The following is a 25,814-nucleotide window of genomic DNA, read 5'->3' as shown; positions in this document are numbered from 1 at the left end:
TGGGAAGCGAGACCCGGAATATTGAGAAAAGCCCAGTTCGACGACCGGGACCCACGCGGGCCCGCGGCGAAGCCCGTTGCGCCCTCCGGGTGTCTCCCCGCACGGCCGGAGGTGGCTTCCTCCTCCGGAGTGTGACAGCGTCCGGGCGCGGGACACCCATTTCGTTCTCCCGAGAAGAGCCTGGTAGGCTTCCGCAGGCGGAGTGGCACCAGCGGGTGCTGGTCGACCGGTCTAGGAGGCCCAACTCCCAAGCTGGCAGTCGCCGCAACGGTCACTACCCCATACCCTGCAGGTACCATCTCCGGCGAACGCATGAAGCGCCGACGCCCGGACGTGATCGGGACAAACGTGACAGCACGGCCGGCTCCTGGAACTCTGCCTCGTGAACCGCGAATTCCATCCCTTAACAGATTTCCCCCGAGCTCCGGAGGGTGGAAACTATAAAATCGGCCACCAGATGGCGCCCGAAACAGGCGCGAACGTCAATCGGACAGTTTCGGATCGCGGGCTGGGGAGGGCGCCCCGCCCGCCGGCCGGATGCCCGACCTCGTCCCGGTCCCCCCCGGAGCGGGCGGAAGCGTCCCGCACGAGCTGAGGCGTGTGCCTCGCAGCTCTCCGCCGTCACCGCGCACCCTGGCAGCAGAAGGGTCCGACTCGGAAAATGTCTTTTTCGGACGACTGCCGAGAAGGGGACAGACTCCCTACGCGACTCCTGGGCGGCCCCGCGGACGTGGAAGACTCCCCGGAGATGCCGGCAGGCCGGGCGCCTAGACGTGCTTCCCGGGCTCCCGCGGGGACTGGTCTACAGCGGGGCGGGGACTGGTCTACAGCGGGGCGAGGACGAAAACCGAAATCGTGCAAGTCCTCAGGACACCAACGGAGGAATCGTTTTTCTACTGTAATTGAAACCTGGCCCTAACACGTAAACCAGACCCCGGTAGTTTTCCTGATTTTCTGTTTGGCTCTTGGCCTTTCAGGAGGTAAGCGCCAGCCTCTTCACAGCGGCGGCGCGTAGATTGCCAAACCCATCTGGATCACACTGGACCCACATGCTCACGCAGGCCCAGAAAGCTAACAAATGAACATCTGACCCCGGTAGGGGCGGGACCCAGAAGTCGTCCCTAGCCTGAACTTCTGTGCGCAGACCCGGTTCCGCGGACTGTGATCGGAAACGGGGTGCCTAGTAATAAGTACTCGGCCGAGCACCTAGCTCGCACCCAGTCAGTCCCTAGCTACTGGGAATTTCTTTATGTCTTCTCTCATCTTTCCCATCCCTACCTTAGATGACTTAGCTCCAAGATTGTCCAAACAAAACTCCTGAATTAGAATTAATAAATACGTGTAGCTTCTCCTTACCATTATCCTTTACATTTACTCCAAGTCTTTATTGGGGGACACTGATCTGAGCCTGGTCTCCTCGTTTGGCAGAGGAACAAATGAATATTTTTCTCTGCTAAAATGTGTTGGCTTCTTTGTACACCGTAGGCAATGAACCCACGGACTCTCAGTTGGGTAACCTAATTTCGAGGGAGGAAAGCTTTCTAAAGCATAAGAAACAAAGCCCAGAAGCCATAAGGGAAATCACTGACCACATAAAAGTTTCAGTAAAATCCGTTTCTGCACATAGCACTACCAAGTCCAAAGACGACAGAGCGGTGTGGGGAACATTGCTGCGAATGCACGTGTGATGATAAGAATGTCAAATTCAGCATTATCTACTGTAATAACAAAAAATGGGAGGGGATTAATAACCTTTCACTAAATTAAGTTCCAGTAAATCCATAGAATGAAACACAGTAATGTGTGTATGTGTGTTTGAAGTGAGGTAAATGTTGATGATTAGCAGTTCCGTGAAATAAAAGCAAGTTGTAGAGCTTCCTTTAACATTAAAAAAAAAATGCATACACTACTCTTGCTGACGTAAGAAATGTCCAATCATGGAGAGAATTTTTATGTTTATTTGAGTCAAACTGACCACAATTGCGGGGAATCAAAATCTCCACGAGTTGAGAAAATGCTCTGGAGAATGGCAGTTTTGCAACTTGATTTATACATTAGAATCAAAGCAGGAGACTGTAAGGAGGGTCACATGAAGTCCATTGGTGGTAGGTTAAAAGGGCAGGAGAAAGCAACGTGGGGGAAATCTCTGCAGTTGGATAAAAAGTGAAATGGAGAGGAAAACTTGTTTTACATTGGCGGGTGTAGGATAGATAATAAATTAACATTTACAGAACACAGAGATGATATGTGGGCAACAAGATAACAATGAGGGATTTTGTGTCTCCTGCTCTGGTACCGCTGGGTGTGTCTTGAGGAATCTGAAAAAAAGGGATTACTGGGACATTTCAAGGGTATGTTATCTTAGCTGCAAAAAAGACAATAGACAGGCTCACTTAAGGTAAAGATTGACCTTTGTCAAGAAAGCTACAGGCCCAGGTCGTGACTACCCACCGTCACCCACTTTTAATTAGGAATTTTTATGTTCAGTCCATCCTATGAGGTTGCTTTCGGTCTCTGTTTGTAGGGCCCGCCATTCTGGCCTCCGCTGAGCTTGTCTGGTTTAGCACGTGTCCCCTTTTTCGTCCATACTCTTAAAAAAGAATGTGGACAAAGGAACTACAATTGCTATGGCAATTTCAAAAAACAAGAACTAAGTTGCCCCTAATTTAATGTTTATTTATAGAGTAGATAGAGACCATGTGATGTTGGCAGACAGATAGACATGTTGATCAATGAAACAGAACAAAGACCCAAACAAATATGCTCAAGCCCAACTGATTTTTGGCAAAGGTACAAAAGCGATTCAGTGGAAGAAGGACGGCTTCTCCGTAACACAGGAGTAGCGCAATTGGACATCCACGGGCAAAACACAAGCAAATAGAAAATCCTTCACCTAAACACCAAAACCTCACACCTCATGTAAACATAAACTTCAAATGGACCACACATTTCAACATAAAACATAAAAGTAGAACACACTTTGGGGGAGAAATCTAAGAGAAAAATTTGGGATCTAGGACCTGGCAAAGAGATTTTTAGACTTCACACCAGAAGCATGATCCATAAAAAGGAATGGAGACATCAGAAGTCGTCAAAATTAAAAACCTAGGGTCTATGAAACACCCTCTGAATAGGATGAAATGGCAAAGGATAGAGGCTGGGAGAAAATATTTGCAGATAATACATCGAACAGAAATGTGCAAAGAAACATCAAAATGCAACAGTATTATCTTCCATCTCCCAGACGTTTATGCGTGACAAAAGAAAATGGATTGTGCAGTAAAAGGTTCACTTAGCAATATGGTGGGGGCCTTGAGCCATGAGGTATCAGACCTCCAGGAAGTCAACTTTGTGGAGTCCTGTGAGTCCTTCTAGGGAGTGAGGCATCAAACCCAAGGGTGGCCTGGAGGCCCCCACCCCTCGGGGCTGACAACACTTATACTAGTATTCATGAAAATTCCTGGACATGAGTACACTTAGAAGCCCTGTACCTCATGGTCCCAAACTGGAACAACATGGATGACCTCTAAGGAGCAAACGATTAAATAAACGGTTAGCCGGGTTGTCGTGAAAATGGAGAGAAGTGTTTGAAGATGCATATCAGAGGAAGAATGGACAGGACTGGGCAATGGATTGTCTATGACACGGGGAGACACACGATGGGGAAATGCTTCCAGAGTTTGCAGCGGGGTCACTGGGTGAACAGTAATACATGCCAGTCAGATGGGAAGTCTGGGTACAGCCAAGGTGAGGAAGATGAAGACCAAGATTTTAGGGTTGAGCCATTTTTAATACGTCATGTCTATGAGGCCGTGTATCTAATTCTGGATGGAAGTGGAATCGGGGGTTTATAAGCATAGAATTCATAATTAACGTGATATAAATGCACTAGATCACCCGGAGGTTATTTTTAAAGGAAAAAGATGGTAGCGATACTAGACTCTATAGGGCCCAGGTCAAGTAACAGGTGTACTTCACATTTTAACACCGAGGCAGAGGAGCCTCTGCTGGCCAACAGGGCCATGGAGGACCATAGGGAAAGGTAGGAATGAAAGACACTTCCGGTTGTTTGGAGCCAGAGATGCAAGCTCGTGAGGAACAAAGATAAATAGGCCACTTACCCAGAATGCTCCGAAGGAGGCACCCCAAAACGGTGCCTCTTTGGCCCATTATTTTGAATTCAAGGCACTTAAGACACAGCAGGTGCAAGGACACTGTGATCCCCTTCCTGACAACAGGAGATAAAACTCCCACGTGAAGGAGACTGTACCAGGAGGAAGGTTTTTTATCACCAGAGACGGGAGAGGGAGACAGAGTTGGGGGGTGAGTAATCCCTACCAAGAAATCTCGTTAAACTCGCCACTATCTTCCTAGTTACTTCTTCCCCATCGACTACACACAGCCAAGCCCCTTTGTCTTGTCAATCCTTCACAAATTGAAATATCTTATCAATTCTTTGCCTAAAAGGTATAAAAGCTTCCTGCTCTGGTCACTTGTTCGGGTCTCCATTCTCTTGCGAAGGCTCCCGCATACATGTAAACATTTAATAAAACTGGATGCTTGTCTCCTGTTCATCTGCCTTATGTCACTTTCTATCTTAGGCTCAGCCAGACACCCTCAGAGGGTAGAGGAGACTGTTTCCTCCCCTACAGCTTCTAGAGTGTCTCAATAAGATGGAAAATGCAAAGTGGATATTGCATGTTCACCACAAAAATCATCAGTGTCCGTGGTGAGAGAGAGCAGTTTTGGGAGCAATCTGGTGTATGACAAAAGCATAGTGAAATACAGAACGGATGTCAGGTGAAGATACTGAAAGGATGGATGTGTGTTGAAAGGACAAGTATTCACAGAAGTTCGGCTCTGATGTGGCCCAGACAAATTGGAGTCTCAAGGAGGACCAGCCATGGGATAGTACTGGATTTTAAAATATAGTTTTGTGTTTTTTTTAGAGCAGTTTTGTGTTCACAGCAAAACTGAGCTGAATTCCCATATGCCCCTGCTCTGCCATTGTTGCTCCCACACCCCAACACACATACACACACTCAGCCTCTCCTCCCCTACTACTCTGCCCCTGAGCAGTGTGTGGGTTGTAGTTAGTGAATCTACATTGTCCCATCATGATGACCCGAGGCCAGAGTTTACATTAAGGTTCACTCTTGGCCTTGCAGGTCTATGTGTTTGGACAAGTGTATCTCACTATTACAGTATCACACAGAATGGTTTCTGTGTTAAAAGTCCTGTGCTCTGCCTATTCACCACCCCATGCCCCCTGCAACCCACCGATCCAGAGTTTTTCCTTTTGGGGAATATCAGAGGTAGTTGGAACTATAAGTATGTAACCTATTCAGATTGGCTTCTTCCAGCTAATAATACACATTTAAGGTTCCCCACCAGTCTCCTCATGGCTCTGTAGCTCGCTCATTTCTTTTAAGCACCGAATAACCTTCATTGCCTGGATGTACCCGTCCATGTGTCCACTCACCTCCTGAAGGACATCTTGGTGGCCTCCAAGTTCTGGCAGTTATGAATAAATTCGCAGTGAACATCTACGTGCAGGTTTCTATGTAGATGTAAGGTTTTGACTCATTTGGGTTAATCAATACCAAGGCGCATGATTGCTGGATTGTGTGGTAATAGTATGTTTAATTTTGAAAGATGCTGCCCATATTCATAGTTTCTACGATGGTAGCTGAGAGCTTGTCAGTATTCTGAACAATCATGCCAATGAAGGAGGTAGAATTCAGACACCGGAAAGGGAGATGTCACCGAGGCAAAACCTTATCTCCACCTTCTCAGGCTGTCCCTGAGAATTGAATAGATATGAAACATATTAACATGAGGCAATCATACAAATGTCTTTCCTGTAAGTTTTACATGACATGCAGCCCTCTTAAGGAAATGAAGACCCAGAGGAGTAGCAAGACCTAAATGATTTTATGTTGGGTTTAACAAAAAGAGGCAATTGTGAAGAAGTAACTAAAGTATGTGGAGATGCTAAAGGAGGAACATGATTTTTTCCCCCCACTTTATTTATTTATTTATTTATTTAATATATTTCTCCCCTTCTTCTTCCTCTCCCCCCACTCTGGTTCAAGCCATTGTTTCTCAGTCTAGTTGTGTAGGACACAGCTCCCTGGCCCATGATGGTGGTATTATGAGCCTTGCACTCCCCCGGCTGAGACAGTTGTCGCCAGTCATCTGTCGGTCACTCACAGCAGATCACAGCAGCTCTCACCAGCTGCCGGCCACTCACGACGGCTGCCGGCCACTTACGACAGCACACAGTAGCCCACGGCAGCACACGGCAGCCCGCAGCAGCCCATGGCAGCTCACACCAACCTCCTGCTGCTCATGCAGCCCAGCTCCAGGGATAGCCATAGTTCACAATCTCAGCTGTAGAGGGTGCAGCTCACTGGCCCATGTGGGAATCAAACCGGCCACCTCGGCGTTAGGAGCATGGTGCTCCAACCACCTTAGCCACCGGGCGGGCCCATCACTTTATTTATTTTGACATTCAATATTATTTTATATTAATTTAGGGTGTAGAGCATAGTGCTTACACATTTATATAATTTATCTCCCTGACTAGTCTAGTACCGACCTGGCACTATGCATAATTACCACCTTGTCTATATTCTCTATGCTGTACTGTAACTACAAATTCACACTTTTTTTTTTTTGTATCCAAAATGTGTTTATTGGGATGGTTCCTCACTCATCTTGACTCAGGGTCCTTTTAGTGCTGCTTCCTTCTGAAGGCGCTTCCTTCTGTAAGCCTTGCTTTTCCTCCTATAGGCTGACAGAAGACCATGGAGCAGCCAACACACAAAACTACTGTTTGTGCATGGCTAAAGACGGTGGTGATATTCTAGCGTCCTTGGCATTTCACATCCATTAAGTAGAAATTGGGGCTCTGCACCAGGTGCTTCTTCTTGTGAGTTTCCTCTTCTCCTCTTCTGGAGGGGGATGAAGGAGATCCTTAGCGAGAGGCATGTTCTTGTGGGGAGGTCATCACCGCAGGAAAGGCCCAATTTACACTTCTTAATCCCTTCACCTTTTTCACCCTGTCCCCCAAACCCCCTCCTATCTATCACCCTGATAAATCTAGTACTCAACAGACACCATACATAGCTATACAATACTATTGACTATACAATACTAGTGCTATACCCTACATCCCCATGAGTATTTTGTAACAATTTCTACTTCTTAATCCCCTCCCATTTTTCACTCACCCCCAGCCCTCTCCCACCTAGCAGCCATCAAAATGTTCTCTGTATCTATGTGTTTGTTTCTGTTTTGTTTGTTTGTTTTATTCTTTAGAGTGATAAGCGAAATCACATTGCATGTGTCTTTCTCTGTCTGACACTCTACATGCAGCACAATGCCCTCCAGGTCCATTCATGCTGCCACAGATGGCAAGAACCCTCTCCTATCCATGGCTGAGCAATATTCCATTGTATTTATGTACCACTACTTTTTATCCTTCATCCATCAATAGAAACCCGGCTGCCTCCACATCTTGGCCATTATAAACAATGCTGCAATGAACATATGGATGCATTTATCCCCTCAAAGTAGCATTTTGGGTTTCTTTGGATAAATACTCAGAAGTGGGATTTACTGGGTCCTTATTTGTCTCTTGTTATAGCCTTTGTTTTAAAGTCTGTTTTGTCTGGTATAAGTATTGCTACCTCAGAATTTTTTCTTTGTTTTCATTTTCATGAAATCTCTTTTCCCCATCCCTTTATTTTCAGCTTGTGTATGTCTTTCAATCTGAAGCGAGTCTCTTGTAGGCAGCATATGTAAAGGTCTTGTTTTCTTATTCATTCAGCCACCCTATCCTTTGATTGGAGCAGTTAATCTATTTACATTTAAAGTAATTGTTGACAGATGTGTAGTTATTGCCATTTTATTATACATATTTTTAATCTTCTTTTTCTTTTTTGTCTTAAAGCAGTCCCTCTAACATTCCTTGTAATCCTGGTTTGGTGGTGATGAACTCCTTTTGCTTTTACTTGTCTGGGAAGCTTTTTATCTTTCAATTCTAAATGACAGCTTTGCTGGGTAGAGTAATCTTGGTTCTAAGTCATTGCTTTTCATCACTTTGAATATTTCCTGCCAATCCCTTCGGGCCCGCAAAGTTTCTGTTAAAGAAATCAACCAACAGTCTTATGAACGCTCCATTGTAGGTAACTAACTGCTTTTTTCTTTCTGCTTTTAAGATACTTTGTTTGTCTTTAACCATTGTCATTTTAATTGTGATGTGTCTTGGCACTCTCTGAGATTCCTGAGCTTGAATATCCATTTCCTTCACCAGGTTAGGGAAGTTTTCCATCATTATTTCTTCAAATAGGTTTCCTTTTTTTAATTAAAGTTTACTGGGGTGACAATTGTTAGTAAAGTTACATAGATTTCAGGTGTACAATTCTGTATTACATCATCTATAAATCACATTGTGTGTTCACCATCCAGAGTCAGTTCTCCTTCCATCACCATATATTTGATTCCCTTTACCCTCGTCTACCCTTCCCCCCTTTCCCTCTGGTAACCACTGAACTGTTGTCTTTGTCTATGTGTTTTCATTTCTCATTTGTTTGTCTTGTTCTTTTGTTGTTTTTGGTTTATATACACCACATATCAGTGAAGTGGTTCTCTGCTTTTTCTGTCTGACTTATTTCACTTAGCATTATAATCTCAAGATCCATCCATGTTATCACAAATGGTCCTATTTCATCTTTTCTTACCACCTAATAGTATTCCATTGTGTATATATACAACAATATCTTTATCCATTCATCTATCTAAGGACATTTTGGTTGTTTCCATGTCTTGGCCACCATAAATAAAGCTGCAATGAACATTGGAGCACACGTGTCTTTATGGATAAATGTTTTCAGATTTTTGGGGTAGATACCCAGGAGAGGGATTACTGGGTCATATGAAATTCTATTCTTAATTTTTTGAGGAACCTCCACATGATCTTCCATAGCTGCTGCACCAGTCTGCATTTCCACCAACAGTGTATGGAGGGTTCCTTTTTCTCCACAGCCTCTTCAACACTTGTTACTATTTATCATGTTGATGATAGCCATTCTGACTGGGGTGAGGTGATATCTCATTGTGGTTTTTATTTGCATTTCTCTGATGATTAGTGATGTTGAGCATTTTTTCATATGTCTATTTGCCATTTGTATGTCCTCTTTGGAGAAATATCTCTTCAGGTCCTCTGCCCATTTTTAAATTGGGTTGTTTTTTGTTGTTGGTATTGAGTTGCATGAGTTCCTTGTATATTTTGGATATTAGCCTCTTATCGGGGGTACATTTGCAAAAATCTTCTCCCATTCACTTGGTTGCCTCTTTATTTTGTCTATGGTTTCTTTTGCTGTGCAGAAGCTTTTAAGTTTGACATAGTCCCATTCATTTATTTTACCTTTTACTTCCCTTGCCTTTGGAGTCAAATTCATAAAATGTTCTTTGACCCCAAGGTGCATAAGTTTAGTACCTATGTTTTCTTCTATGCAGTTTATTGTGTCAGGTCTTATGCTTAATTCTTTGATCCATTTTGAATTAATTTTGGTACATGGTGACAGATAGCAGTCCAGTTTCATTCTTTTGCATGTGGCTTTCCAATTCTCCCAACACCATTTATTGAAGAGGCTGTCTTTTCTCCATTGTATGTTGTTTGCTTCTTTGTCAAAAATTATCTGTCCATATTTGTGGGGGTTTATTTCTGGGTTCTCAATTCTATTCCATTGGTCTACGTATCTGTTTTTCTGTCAGCACCCTGCTGTTTTGATTATTGTTGCCCTGTAGTACAAGCTAAAGTCAGGGAGTGTGATACCTCCAGCATTGTTCTTTTTTCTTAAGATTGCTTTGGCTATTCAGGGTTTTTTTGTGGTTCCAAACAAATCTGATGATTTTTTGTTCTATTTCTTTAAAACATGCCATTGGGATTTTGATGGGGATTGCATTAAATCCGTATATTGCTTTGGGTACTATGGCCATTTTAACTCTGTTGATTCTTCCAATCCATAAGCATGGAATGTCTTTCCATTTCTTTGTGTCTTCTTCAATTTCTTTTAAAAATGTCTTACAGTTTTCAGCATATAGGTCTTTCACATCCTTCGTTAAGTTTATTCCTACGTATTTTATTCTTTTTGCTGCAATTGCAAAAGGAATTGTCCTCTTTTTATTTCTTTTTCTGAGACTTCATTGTTAGTATACAGGAATGCAACAGACTTTTGTACGTTGATTTTGTAGCCGGCCACATTACTGTATTCGTTGATTGTTTCTAATAGCTTTTTGGTGGAGTCTTTAGGGTTTTCTATATATAGCATCATGTCATCTGCAAAGAGTGATAATTTAACTTCTTCATTCCCAATTTGGATGCCTTTTATTTCTTTCTCTTGCCTGATTGCTCTGACGAGGACTTCCAACACTATGTTGAAAAGCAGAGGTGATACAGGACAGCCCTGTCGTGCTCTTGAACATAGAGCAAAGGGCTTCAGTTTTTCACCATTAATTATGAGATTAGCTGAGGGTTTGTCATATATGGCCTTTGTATGTTAAGGTATTTTCCTTCTGTACCTATTTTATTAATTGTTTTAATCATAAATGGATGTTGTATCTTGTCAAATGCTTTTTCTGCATCAATTGATATAATCATGTGATTTTTTTCCTTTATTTTGTTTATGTGATGTATCACATTGATGGATTTGTGTATGTTGAACCATCCTTGTGCCCCTGGGATGAACTCCACTTGGTCATGATGAATAATCTTTTTAATGCATTGTTGCATTCGATTTGCTAGAATTTTGTTTAGGATTTTTGCATCTGTATTCATCAGATATTGGCCTGTAGTTCTCTTTTTTTGTGTTGTCCTTGCCAGGTTTTGGTATCAGGGTAATGTTGGTCTCATAAAATGAGTTAGGGAGTACTGTCTCTTCTTCAATTTTTTGGAAGAGTTTGAGCAGGATTGGTATTAGATCCTCTTTGAAGGTTTGGTAGAATTCACTAGTGAAGCCATCTGGTCCCAGACTTTTGCTTTTGGGAAGGTTTTGGATGACTGATTCAATTACTTTACTGGTGATCGGTCTGTTTAGATTTTCCAGTTCTTCATGGTTCAGCCTAGGCAGCCTATATGTTTCTAAGAACTTGTCCATTTCTTCTAGGTTATTGAATTTTGTGGCATATAGTCCATCATAGTATTCTTGGATGATCCTTTGTATTTTTGTATTTCTGTGGCATCCATGATAACTTCCCCTTTTTCATTTCTGATTTTGTTTATTAGTGTCTTTTCTCTTTTTTCTTAGTGCATCTAGCCAAGGGTTTGTCAACTTTGTTAATCTTTTCAAAGAACCAGCTCTTTGTCACATTAATTGTTTTCTATTGTCTTTTTGTTCTCTATTTCATTTAGTTCTGCTCTGATTTTTATTATTTCCTTTCTTCTGCTGACCTTGGATTTCATTTGTTCTTCTTTTTCTAGTTTTTAAGGTATAACGTGAGGTTATTTATTTGGGATTTTTCTTGTTTCTTGAGATAGGCCTGTAATGATATAAATTTCCCCCTTAAAACTGCTTTTGCTGCATCCCAAAACTTTTGGTAGGATGTATTTTCATTCTCATTTGTTTCTATGTGTCTTTTGATCTCTCCTCTTATTTCTTCTTTGACCCTGTCATTCTTTAGAAGTATGTTGTTTAATCACCACTTATTTGTGGTTTTTCCTGCTTTCTTTTTGCACTTGATATCCAATTTCAAAGTCTTGTGATCAGAGAATATGCTTGGTATGATTTCAACTTTCTTAAGTTTGCTGAGGCTAGTTTTATGTTCGATATATGGTCTATCCTGGAGAATGTTCCATGTACACCAGAAAAAAATGTATAGTCTGATGTTTTAGGATGAAGTGCTCTATAAATATCAATTATGTCCATTTCATCTAATGTGTCGTTTAGGGCTGCTGTTTATTTATTTTCTGTTTGGATGATCTATCCATAGCTGTCAATGATGTATTTAGGTCCCCTAGTATCATTATGTTTTGGTCAATTTCTCCCGTTAGTACTGTTAGTAGTTGCTTGGTATATCTTGGTGCTCCCTGATTCGGGGCATAAATATTGATGACTGTTATGTCTTCTTGTTGTATAGTCCCCTTTACCATTATGAAGTGTCCATCTTTTTCTTCTGTTACCTCTTTTATCCTGAAGTTGTTTCATCTGATATCAGTATAGGTACACCTGTTTTTCTCTGGATACCATTTGCTTGGAGTGTCAATTTCTACCCTTTCACTTGAGTCTATGTTTCTCTTGTAGCTGAGATGTGTCTTTGTTTTTTTTTTAAATTTATTGGGGTGACAATTGTTACTAAAATTACATAGATTTCAGGTGTACAATTCTGTATTACATCATCTATAAATCCCATTGTGTGTTCACCACCCAGAGTCAGTTCTCCTTCCATCACCATATATTTGATACCCCTTACCCTCATCCACTACCCCCCACTCCCCTTACCCTCTGGTAACCACTAAACTATTGTCTGTGTCTACGAGTTTTTGTTTCTCATTTGTCTTGTTCTTTTGTTGTTTTTGGTTTATATACCACATATCAGTGAAGCCATATGGTTCTCTGCTTTATCTGTCTGAGTTATTGTAGACAGCATATGGTTGGGTTCAGTTTTTTTATCTTACCTGCTACTTCGTGCCTTCCTTTTTTTAAAAAAAAAAAGATTTTATTAGGGAAGGGGAACAGGACTTTATTGGGGAACAGTGTGTGCTTCCAGGACTTTATTCCAAGTCAAGTTGTTGTCCTTTCAGTCTTAGCTGTGGAGGGCGGAGCTCAGCTCTAGGTCCAGTTGCCATTACTAGTTGCAGGGGGCGCTGCCCACCATCCCTTGCGGGAGTTGAACTGGCAACCTTGTGTTGAGAGGACGCACTCCAACCAACTGAGCCATCTGGGTGCTCAGTGGCAGCTCAGCTCAAGGTGCCGTGTTCAATCTTAGTTGCAGGGGGCGCTGCCCACCATCCCTTGCGGGACTCGAGGAATTGAACTGACAACTTTGCAGTTGAGAGCCCACTGGCCCATGAGGGAATTGAACCAGCAGGCTTCGGAGTTAGAGCATGGAGCTCTAACCACCTGAGCCACTGGGCCGGCCCTGTGCCTTCCTTTTTATTGGTGAGTTCAGTCCATTTACATTAGGGTGATTATTGATATGTGAGGATCTCCTATCTTTCTATCTTTACTTTTCTGGTAAGACTGTGTCTCCATTGTTTCTTTGCCTTTTTGTTGTTGTCTATTATTTCTCTGTGGTGGTATTCTATAATTTCTCCCTCTGTTTCTTCTTTTATTACAGTACATATTTCAGTTCTCGATTTTTATTGAATGGTTACCATTAAGTTTATGTAAAACAAAGTTTCATATATAGAGTATTCCATTTTCTTCAGCACGCTTACTTTCTCCATTACCATATTCCAGTTCAGGCCTTTACTCTCCCCATTTTTATGTTTTGGTTGCCACAAATTGTTCCTGTTGATGCTGGTTGAATAGCCTCCTTTAGTATTTTTTGTAGTGCAGATTGTGTGTTAGAAAATTCCCTCAGCTTCTCTATGTCTGGAAAGGTCTTTATTCCTCCTTTATGTCTAAAGGATACCTTTGTTGGGTGTATTGTTCTTGGCACATAATTTCTCTCTTTCAATACTTTGAATATTTGAATATTCTAGAGTTTCTGCTGAAAATTCTGATGATAATCTAATGGGCTTTCCTTTGTAGAACAATCAGGCAAGATGTAAGCCAAAAACAAGGAGAAAAAGTTAGAAGAATGTGGAGAAGATTGGTGATAGATGCCAGGGTTCCTGTGTTGTTTCACGCAGGTTGTGAAAGAATTCAAAAGGCATAGGGGGTAGAAGTCAGAAAATTTGTTTAAGAAGAGAAACACCCGCAGAGAAGTTGCCAGGGGTACAGTCTAGAGTAGAGAGCTGCAGTGGGTTTCTGTTTAGCTGGGGTTTTTTATTTTTCTATGCAGGATGTAGGGTGCTTGTCAGCTTGCAGGGGATTGCCATTACAGTTGGCTTCTTCTGGGAACCATTCTATTCCCACTGCTAGCCAGGGGGTTCAGAGCCGAGGTTAATTTTTAAGCTCATTCCTGTTAACTCACAAGCTTGTTCCTGTTAACTCTTTCTATTCCCACTGCTAGCCAGGGGACTCAGAGCCGAGGTTAATTTTTAAGCTCATTCCTGTTAACTCACAAGCTTGTTCCTGTTAACTCTTTACCTGTCTCATCATTCCCCCATCTCTGATCAGCAATGGAAAAAAATCTTTGGGGACTGGGATGAGGGTCTGTCTTCTGTCGCTACTTCAGAGCTTGGTAGGGATTACTGGTTGGTGTTGGCAGAGTGAGTGGGCCTCAGAAAATCCAGGCAGTTTCCTCTAGGGACTGGACTGAGCTGGGGGTTCCAGACTGGGAGTTGGAGCTTTGATCTAGAGGGCTGAGTATAGTTTCAGGGCCACTTGTGAAGTTGGGCTGGAAGCCATGTATGAGAACTGTCCATAATTTAATGGACTCAATTCTGGAATAGACAAATTTAACCAGAAGGTTAAAGAGGCTTGGTCCAAATAGAAGTAACTCAAGAATAATAAGGAGAGGAACCAGTAAAGGTGAGAGAAGGGACCATATCTAGGATCCCCAGGAATGAAAAGGGGATCTCAGGTGGGGTGCAAGTAGAGGAAAACAAGGACTCTTAAGAGAAAGGTAATAAAGAGCAGCTCCAGGAGTTTGGGGTTAGTTATTAGTACTTAACAGTGTTGGAAGATTGACTTGGTTTAAAGAGGAGCTTAAGATCTCCAATTGGTTCACAGAAACAGGTGCAACAGTCTTCCTTTCTGGGGGAGTCCTGTGGAGACCTAAACGAAACAGGTTTCATTGGAGGGGAGGAGACCCAGCTACTGACTCTTTGCAGCCTGACAGCAGTTGGGATGCTTGGGAGAACTGTATAAGGTCCCTACTATTTAGGAGTTAACTGGCCTGTTGGGAACCCTCTCTTTTCTAAGCTTTTAATAATTCTTGTTTCCTAGGTTTTACAGGGCGATAATAGGCAGAGGGGCTGTCCTGTAGGAGCTGCCGTTCCCTATACTTCCTGAGTGTTTGTTGAACCTCTCCTAAGTTAATAATATAGGAAGTAATAGAATTGAGGTTACAATCTAAAGTAATGGGTAGCAATTGGAGCCAGGACTTAGACGCCTACTGACAAAAATTTTTCTAGAGTCCTTTTTAAAGTCTGATTGTCTCATCTTACTTTTCCTCAAAGGTACAGGCCATTCGCAAGAAATAGGCTGAGTATGAGCCCAAATCTAGGTGCTCTGTTTATACCTACAACCAAACAGACTTCAGAGGAAACAGGTCCAGAGTGAGCAGTCAAAGTAGAGTAAGTGGCTCTTATATTAATCAGGAAATTAATAGTCTTACCTGCTATGTCAAGGGTCACCCAAAGTTTTACCCCTGTGATGATAACAGCCTCTTTCTTCTTGGGAGCCACTGGTAACCTCAGGCCCATCAGTCGATCACAGCCATTTGTGGGGAAGTATTTGTTCTCCACTCCCTTTGGAAATGATCCCTCTTCCAGTGCCCTTTTAGTTTGCATAGGGGTCACAGCTGCTTTGGAGGATTAAGACACTCCCTACTCTAGTGGTCTGGGCTTCTATATCTAAAGCAGGCTCCTTTACCTGGTGTTCCTCTTCTTGGGTTGTCGGGGTGGCCCTAAGGTAGCTCTGGCCCTGGGCTATCTATAACTGCAGCCAAAAGTCTGGTCTGTCTCTGGTCTCATTGTTCCTTCTTTCCTTGTTTTCTCTGTCATGATTGTTAAAGACATTTAAATGAATTTCCTGGCCTTCTCTAGCTTCTGAGCCTTCTTATCGGGGATGCAATAGTAATAAGTCAGAATCATTATAACACTTTGCTAGGTTAGGGAAAATATCAGGCCAAGTTTAGTGAATTTACCCTAAACTTATCCATATTTTTGGTAAAAACAGTCAAATTGTTCCTTACACTGGTTTACACCTGACATGAGAAGGACCATATTTAATGTTAATAACTTTAAAAGACATGTCTACTTAATCAAAAGTTAAAGTAGCCTTAGTATCAAATATTTTCTTAGATCACGTGATCCTGAAAAGTGCTTGGGTCAGTTTTCATTATTTAAATTTATATAAACACCTAAAATTTAATTTTAAGCCAATTAAACATTATAAACTGAATACCATTCAGAGGCGAAAACTTTATATAAAAAACACTGACAAGCACAGATATCAGAGATTATACATAGAAACAGAAATACCAACAATTGCAAAGAGGACCTAAGATCTTTTAATTGGCCCCAATAGGACTGTTTCAAAGAGGCTGGAATAAAAGGGTGGCGGTCTGGATTGAAAGACTAGCTGCTTATATTTTTTTAAAGTGCCTTCTTTATTTCTTTTCCCAGTCATCTCAGTCTCAAGCAGTAGTGGCTGTGTTTATACTTTAGGTTATCTGAAAGATCCTGAAAGTTACTGAGAGTCAGAAAAACCTTACAAGATTTTTACTTTTGCCAAGTTTCTAAACATAGAGTTGGTGTCCAATCTTTGAGTAATGTCAAACAAGCTTGCACATAAGGGACTTCGGCTAAATTTTCCTGACCTTTGACAAAACAATTTTAACTACAAAATAGTACAACAATTCAAAGACACATTGAGAGTTTACCTTTCCTCAGAATCTAGAGTGTACATGGGTCAAGCAGTGTTACAATAAAATACCATCTTTTCTTTGTCATTGGCTTATAACTATAAGTTGACCAGTTTGCCAACATATGACCCAGGGTGCTCTCAAGAGGTATAGACATGGACCCTCCCATTTTTAGCTTAAGACACAAATAGAACAGCAAAAGGGAGAAAGAAAAAGGAAGAGGGAAAGGACAGACTAGAGGTGAACAAAACAAAACAAATAAGTCACAAACTACAACCAAAACCAGATGAGTACTCACAGAACTAAATCCTCTAGAACTAGACCAACTGTTTTCTTTCCACCAGCTTAAGTGTTTATAGGTGGCCAATGTCAAATGCTGGAAGGAGAGAGCCAAGAAAAGTCCCCAAGACAAAAGAATTCTCAGCAGCTGCTGGAATGTCCCTGTAATCACCTCCCCAGGGTCAGACTGCCTCAAGCAACTGTGGCTTCGGACCGTCTACCTGTCACTTGAAAAAGTCAAAAATCAAGAGGTGAGGTTGGTGGAAAGAAAAGTAGGTTGATTCAGAATGCTGGCATTTTGGGAGGATGGCGGACTCCTGCCCAAAGGCCATCTCCCTTATAATGAGTCCCGCTGTGGGTTGTCCCTGCAGGACGTAGAACAGGACCAGCAGAGTAAGAGGGCGAGGTCACAGGAGACAGGGAAAGGGATGGGGAGAAAGAATCAAAGAGGGAGGAAAGAGGGAGTGCCTGGGGAAGGGGAAAGTCCAGAGGCTCTCTTGACCATGAGGGAACGTGGGATAAGAGAGGATCATCAAGGAGGTTGGGAGAGGTAGACTGAGGAAATTTAGCTAAGCATATGCAGCATTGTTTCCAGAGTTCTAGCTCTTGATTTAGGGCCATAAAGGCTTGGACCTAGGGAACCTTGCACTATCATTTTAGCTGCTGGCAGAAGAGGTCTAGTCGCATGATGGTGTTAAAGTTAAGAGTTCTGTTGGCTGGCTAGACCTCCTGATCATCTAGTTCATATTGCGGCCAGGCAATGTTACAGAAAAAGATTGTTTTGTTCTTTTTGAGAGAATAGAGTTTGAATTTTGTCCAATTCTTTAAAAAAAAATTTTTTTATTGGGGAATATTAGGGGACAGTGTGTCTTTCCAGGACCCATCAGCTCCAAGTCAAGTAGTTGTTTTCAATCTAGTTGTGGGGGGTGCAGCTCAGCTCCATGTCAATTCATTGCTTTCAATCTAGTTTTGGAGAGTGCAGCTCACTGGCCCATGTGGGAATTGAACCGATGACCTGGGTGTTTTGAGCACTGTTCTCTAACCAACTGAGCCAAACGGCCATCCCGAATTTTGTCCAATTCTTAAGACAGTCAAGAGGAGCATCAGGGAATAGAGAGGCCACCTCCCATGACTGCATGGAGTAGTGGTCTGTGATAGCTGGGTGGGAGATTGAGGGACCTCCCCCTGAGTCTCCAAACAGTGAGTTCCTGACTCTGGGTTTCGGGTTTAGCTGGCACCTAACAATGTACCCAAGAGAAAGAGCTAGCAAGTGAAGATATGAGGGTGTTCCCAGCACTACTAAGGTCAAAGGTTGTGGACCTGGCCCATGGAATTCCTGGCACCCCACGAACTTCTCCAGGCATATCCACTTACTGACGCCTTGGTGAGCCACTGAAGGTGCTATAGCAGCATATCCACGGAACACCAAAAAATATGAAGTGGAGGAGACAGAGAGAAAGACAGGAAAAGAGAGTCTTACACTGAGTTTGGCCGTGGGAGTCCCCCTTGGTGAATAGGGTGGGCTTTCAAGTCTTCTGGAGAGTAGCCCCAGCCAGGAAACGTCAGTTCCTGGCTAACCCACGGGGGATCCATGAGAGACTCATGGAAACAAGAGAGAGAAAGGAAATGTACTAGCATCTGTGGGTTCACCCTAGGTGAGCTGCCACTGCCAGCTGCACCACATGTTGGAGAGTAGGTCTTAGAGGGGATAGAGCCTCCAGGGAGGAACCCCGGTAGGAATAGGAGAGAGCCTCCCCATACAGATCACCAAACATGTGGTTGCTAATGGGTTGTGAAAGAATTCACGAGGCAAGAGAGGTATAAGTCAGAAAATTTAAGAAAAGAAGGAAGGCAGAGGAGTTGCCGGGGTCAGAGTCTAGAGTCGACAGCTGCCATAGGTTTCGATTTAGCTGGGGTTTTATATTTTTCCATATAGGATACAGGGTACTCGTCAGCTTGCAGGGTGTTGACATTATGGTTGGCTTTTCCTGGGAATTGTTCTGTTCACATCTATGATGGATGTAGGTGCTTGTCAGTTTGCAAGGGGTTGCCATTACAGTTTGCTTCTTCTGGGAACTATTCTGTTCCCACAGCTAGCCAGGGGATTCAGAGCCAAGAGGTTAATTTTTAAGTTCATTCCTGTTAACTCACAACCTTGTTCCTGTTAACTCTTTAGCTGTCCCATTATTCCATAGCCACACTACATCAGAAGCAAATGAACTTAAATGATTTCTGGATCCCATTTATGGCCAATTTGGTGTGTAGGTAATTTTCAATTTACTGTGCTACCATTTGGCCACTTTGGAATTTCATGTGCCACCTCCTCACCACTGAAAAAACGAAGATGGACAAACATGATCGAATCCCACAGATGGCACCTCTGAATGGGGCGGGGGCCCTCATTGGGCAAGTTATGACTCTAACATGTAAAGTCAGGGTTGTTGTCAAAATCCAAGTAAGAGTTAACACAACAAGGAGGATGTACTTAATGCCCAGTGAACTGTACCCTTATCAACAGCTAAAATGATAAATTGTATGTGATGTGTATTTTTACAATTTTTAAAAACTTAACAAAACATCCTATCCTTGACTTGGAGTAAGGGAGATCCTGGGTCTGTCAGAGAGGGTCATCAGCTGTGAGGAAAAAACAGGGTTCAGCAATTTTTGACTGCAGGATGGGTGGGAGGCAAAGGATGAAATAATTTTGGTGTGTGTGTGTGTGCTTTCAGCAGGTGAAGGGGAGGGAAAATGTTCCCTTAATTGCACTTTTGAGTTATTAGTTGATACCCCTGTATCAAAAAGACACAGCAAGAAAAGAACAATTCATTAATACCTAGAGCCCATCTCATGTGGGAGAAACTGAAAGCAGAAGTAACTAAAAAGGGCAGCTCAGGATTCCAGCTTCTATATAGCATGTTCAACAATGAACAAGAAAGTTGGAGAGAAATGGCAGGTGAAAGGAAAGCAGTTTTAGGCTTCCAAAGACGGCAAACTATGGGAAGGTGAATAAATATGTGGGAGGATAATAACGGAGTAAGGTTTTGTTTGCAGATTCCTCTGGTGTCCTCTTTAGGCAGATGTCTTCTTTCCTTCTACTTCAGAGAGGCTGCCAAACCCTTAGCAATGTGAGCAACTTGACAGTTACAGTGCCATGAGTCCAATTACTGCATTATATGAAACTATCATTAAGGCACCTGATCATAGCATTTTTCTTTCTGAACTGCCTATAAAATAATGGTCTGCTTTACAATTAGTGGCATCTTAGCTTTGGTTTAAAAAAGATAGTTTAACCAGCACACAACTCTTAAGCATACATCTATATAAATTATTACATCATTTAAATCACTGTAAATGCTAGGGGGTCAATTTTAATTGAATATGAGAAAATACAACCAGTGGACTCAACCTAATCTAAAGGCTCAAAATATTGCTTGACAATACATATTTTTGTGTTTGAAGTAAACATTCTGTAGTGTTTTACTACATGTTGAGTGTTGTGAAGAGTATTCCAAAAAGAGAAAAGTGCCTGTGAAGCCTTGGAGCTGAGAAGCTGTGTGGACATTCAGGAAAGACAGGGCTGAGACAGAATGAAGGATGCTTCCTGTCCAGACACTGACTGAAGAGATATAATAATTTGTGGAAATAACTTAGCTGCCCTACAAACCCAGTGTATGTAATTTATAATTTTTAAATTGTTACAAATGAAATCTTAGTCTTATATAAACTATAATACTGTGCTAACACTTTTCACAGGGTCGGGTAAGGGCCTTCTTTAGGGCTGCAGATTTCTTGCTGTGTCCTCACATGGAAGACGTTAGGGATCTCTCTGGAACCTCTTTTGTAAGGCACTGATCCCATTCATGAGGGCTCTATTCTCATGACAAGAATCCCCCCACAGGACCCACCTCCTAATATAATCATCTTTGTGGGTTAGGATTTCATTTTTCAAAGTCACAAAGGCAGCAAGTCATTCAGATCTCCCATGTGGTAAGACATAGTTCATTGAGCTTGCAGAAAGGGCTGAATAAGGTAGGTGAAGAAGTTGGCTCTTTTGCAACTACAATTTTTTTCCCCAGACTTCTCTGGAACAATCCTTTGGATTCACAGAGTATGTGGGTATAGGTGAGCTTTTACTTAAGTGTATAAAAAAGTTACTATAAGTCAAAACATGCAAGAGGTGGGAATACAAATGCATGATACCTGGAGTAATGGAACTAGGGACAACTTAGCTCAATGTGCCCATGTTAGTTGATGGATCCTAACACCAAGCATAGTGGGCAAGAGATGTGACAACCCTGGACAAATCCAGCCCAATGCCCATGGCAGGGTCTGTAAGAGTTCTTAGTGACAGATCCAGATTTCAGCCTCAGGAACTGTGGAGGTGCACTGTGGACACAGCAGAGAGTAAGATGGTGGAGGACAGAGGACAGGAGATGCCACCAAATGCTCGTGAGGATTTTAAGCATCAGGAATGCTCATCCATTGCTGGTGGGAATCGAAAATGGAAGACAGTTTGGCAGTTTCTTACATAACACCACATAGTTTACAAGAATTTGGCACTCACAGAGAATTTTGTCATAATATACCCTCACAGGTAAGAGGCTCAACTTCTGTCCAATTGCTCTTGTGCAAATTCTACCCTCAAATGTATCATTATGTTTAAAAAGTAGATAGTACATTTCCCTGCCCTCTTAGAGAAGTTCACAGGGTGAATTTTCTTGTACTGAAATAGGTCACAACTTTGGCTAAAACCATTTGCTGCATTTGTAACATCCATTTTGGTTGTGAAATTTCTGATGCTGAATCAGAGCAGAGCATTCACTGACAGTGTTTCCATATTTGCTGCACTCATGATGTCATCCTCTGGTATGAAGTTTTTGGTGCTGAATAAGGTGGATACATTGACTAAAGAATTTCCCACATTCACTGGACTCATAAGGCTTTTATCCCGTGTGAACTCTCTGGTGTTGATTCAAGGTGGACATTTGACTGAAGAACTTCCCACATTTGCTGCACCCATATGGCTTTTCTCCAGTGTGAACCCCTGGTGTTGGATGAGGACAGAGTTTTGGCTAAAATATTTCCTGCTATCACACAGCAGCCTAGCCGACTGTCCCCCCATGTCTTTCCTTGAGGAAAGAAGAGTCTGTGAGACTGTGCCTTTCTGGGACTTTGTTCCATCCTTGTGTTTGCACCTCATGTCTCCCTGTTTGGCCCCAGAAAGATGGCTGGTCAGCCAATGACGAGTAAGATTCCCCACGGGGGGGACAACTCAAGCCAGACGCAGTCAAATGGGGACCAACAGGAGAACTCATGGGGTCGAGTTCTTCCCCCCACCTTCCCCTGGCTAAGGAGAGCTTCTGGCTATGTGACTACATTCCTTCCACAACCTGCTTGGGAAGTGAGCCAATGATATAATAACATTAGTTCTCCTTCCATTCTTAATAATAAGTTTTAGCATGAAGGATTTGTTCCTGGGGAGGCACATATCATAATTGTTAAGACATCATAGGACTTTCTGCTCTGGCTGTTAGCAGGCAAAGGTGATTGATTTGGTTCACTTTTGTGATATGATGTATGAGACTCACAGACCATGGAAAAAACAATGCTACTTCCTTGTATGATTATTAATAAAAGCCACCAGTTGGTCCAAGTAGGGGCTCTTGGTCCTTTGAGGCTGGGAGACCCTTGGCGCTCTGAGATTTAACTGCATTAAGTCTCTGTTTCTTTCTTTCTTAAAACTTAACCTAACACCACCCCCTCTCGTTCCCTCACTGCTCGTGTTGTGCTGGATGCAACAACTTCCCACATTCACTACACTCATAAGGCCTTTCATTAATGTGAACTCTCTTATGTCTAAAGAAGCTAGAATGTTGGACAAAGGACTTCCCACATTCACCACACTCATAAGGTCTTTCTCCAGTGTGAACTCTCTGGTGTTGATTTAAATTAAACATTTGACTAAAGGATTTCCCAGTCACTGCACTCATATGGCTTTTCTCCGGTGTGAGTTCTCTGGTGTTTACTGAGGTGAGCTCTTTGGCTGAAGGCTTTCCCACAATCAATGCACTCATAAAGCCTTTCTCCAGTGTGAGTTCTCTGGTGGTTATTGAGGATGGTGCGATTGCTGAAGGCTTTCCCACACTGATGGCACTCATATGGCTTTTCTCCAGTGTGAATTCTCTTGTGTTGGCTAAAAGATTTCCCACATTCACTGCACTCATAAGGCCTTTCACAAGTGTGACCTCACTTGTGTCTAAGGAACTTAGAATGTTGGGCAAGGGACTTCCCACATTCCCCCCACATATAAGGCCTTTCTTCTGTGTGAACTCTCTGGTGTTGATTTGAATTGAACATTTGACTAAAGAATTTCTCACATTCATTACTCTCATGCAACTTTCTTCCCAGTGTGAACTCTCTGGTGTTTAATAAGGTTAGCCCTTTGTCTGAAGGTTTTCACACATTCTCTGCACTCATAAAGCTGTTTTCAAGCATAGATTCCCTGGTACTGAAAAAGTTTGTATTTCAAGCTGAAGGTTTTTGCATACTTGCTGCACTTATGCCTTTGCCCAATGTGGAAGGCATCCCTGCACTCAGTTCTCCTGTGTGAATCACCCCAGGCCTGGTGATAGAGAAAGTCTGAGCTGGCCAACAATTCCCTGTCAATGTCCTGGCATGCGGAAAGCTTCTCTGACACATGGACTGTGCAGTTCTTCACAAACGAGGCCCTGTCTTCATACCTTCTGAAATATTTCTCTTTACTGTGCAGGTTCTGGCACTGGTTTGTGCTGAACTGGAATTGCTTCCCACATGCCCAGTAGGTGTGCAGTGTTTGTAGAGGATGCATAGCTTGGTAGTCAGCCAGGTGAAAAATGTCTTTCAAGGCCAGAACACTTATCTCAGAAAAGTAGGCATGTTGGGTGGACAGATCTGGCTTTGGAATCCTGACCTCTGATGCTTTTTGCACAGAAACACTCTGCTGAGAATGTGCCTCATCTGCCTCCACTCGATGCCAACATGGCTGCTGGGGATATGTGAGTGCTATGCATATGTGTGTGTCCAGACCTAGGAACATCCAGTGGCAACTGAGTAACTGGTGTGCAAAGACTAAGGACATCTTACTACACATTAAGTGGAAGCTAATTTGGAGAACACTGAAGATGGAGAGAAATAGGTGAGACAGGGAAACCAGAGAAGTAAGGGGACAGCTAGGTGTCAGAAGTCAAGAGTAGAAGCATTAAGTGGGCAGTGTTAAGTATGTGGAGAAAAGACAGAAATGAGGCATGGACACTGACCTTAGACCCAAAACAGTGGTGGGCACAGGATAGTAGGCTGGCATGGTTTGAACCCACCCCTAACGTCACACCTTCTCACTGCTCCTAATCACCATGACCAGGCACCTGTGAGCTCTGGCTGGAGATATGTCAGGTCAAGGCTCTGACCCCCGCTCAAGGTCAGTACCTTGTTTTCACTTTATTGCACTTCACAGATATTGTGTGTTGTTGTTTTTTTTTTACCAACTGAAGTTTAAGCCCCTCCACCAGCAAAAAGATTACAACTCGTTGAAAGTTCAGATGATGGTTAACAGTTTTTACCAATACACTATTTTTTAATTAAGGTAGTCTAATTTTTTTAGACATAATGCTGTTGCACTTAAGAGATTACACTACAGTGTAAACATAACTTTTGTATGTACTGGGAAACCAAAAATTTGTGACTCAATTGAGATAGTCCCTTAATATTGGTGGTCTTGAACTGAACCTGCAACATCTCCGAGGTATGCCTATAACTATGTGGGCCTCAAAGAAGAAGCCCTACGGGATGAACGAGGCAGGTGAACGGGCACTAGCCGAGTAACCCAACCCCAGCACAGGAAAGAAAACTATCACAAAAATAACCCAGGAAGAGGGTCTTGCTAGAATAGTGCAGTGGTCCCCAGAGAAAGTGATCACATCAGTGCATATAATTCTTGAGACAGGCAAATCCCCAGATGTCAGCTAGAGGAAATTTTGGGACAGAACCTGGGGCACTGACCTGTCACAGATCTGGATGGTCACCCTTGCAGGGAGTGGTGAAACTAAGTGGCATCTGTGGCAGATTACAAGATTCCTAGACCATAAACCTTCAGTGAAAATTTCAGGGAAGCAGGTCTGGGGGATGCACAAAGCCCAGGCCTGTGCCAGCAAACTGGGGACGGAATCAGTGCTCATGGTCTGGCTTTGGGAAGGATAGAGGGGCCCTTGGGAAAGGGAACAGCAGAGCCTCGCCTAGATTGGTGTGTGGGAGTGAGAAACTTTATTCAATGAGGCCATAAGTGAAGAGTTCTCCAGCATCACATCATGGTACAGGCGCCTCTGAGCATCATCAAGGAGGCCCCACTCCTTGATGTGGACACAGCCACATCTTCGAAGGTCACATGGTGCTGTAATGATGGGGACAGATGAGTTCATGAGCAGCTTCTCTCTGGACACACCACCTTACTCCTTCTACATCTTCCAACTCCTTCTTAGCTCCCCACTCAGAGGAAATACCAGGCATTGGTACCATTGCAACAGCCTCTCATGTCCCCCTAATGACTGTGTTCAGGCCTCAGCAACAACAAGGAGGTGAGCCACATAGAAAGATAGAAGTCATCTAAGTTGTGGATCTGGCCAGTATGGTCCCACCCCTCTCCCACCAGCCTACTCATCCCTCCCAGATGCAACCAAATGTTGGATTTCCCTTCAGCCTTAAACCCTGACTACAAGGACCATGGGCACATTTGTTCAGTCTCCTTCCCCATCTGCACATCGCTCTTGGGGCTACACATCCCTCACATTTCTATGACATGA

The 25,814-nt window shown here is 42.9% G+C and overlaps 2 pseudogenes; both read right to left on the bottom strand.

Moving 5' to 3' along the window:
- Nucleotides 1–6,716: 6,716 nt before the first annotated feature.
- LOC109434551 (small ribosomal subunit protein eS27 pseudogene) lies at nt 6,717–6,993 on the bottom strand (annotated as a pseudogene).
- Nucleotides 6,994–22,754: 15,761 nt separating this feature from the next.
- LOC109434523 (uncharacterized) lies at nt 22,755–25,530 on the bottom strand (annotated as a pseudogene).
- Between the last annotated feature and the right edge of the window lie 284 nt (nt 25,531–25,814).

Source organism: Rhinolophus sinicus, chromosome 8 (assembly GCF_057876585.1).
Source record: "Rhinolophus sinicus isolate RSI-liver-muscle chromosome 8, RSI-T2T, whole genome shotgun sequence".
NCBI lineage: Eukaryota > Metazoa > Chordata > Mammalia > Chiroptera > Rhinolophidae > Rhinolophus > Rhinolophus sinicus.
This window is presented reverse-complemented; position numbering and strand designations above follow the sequence as displayed.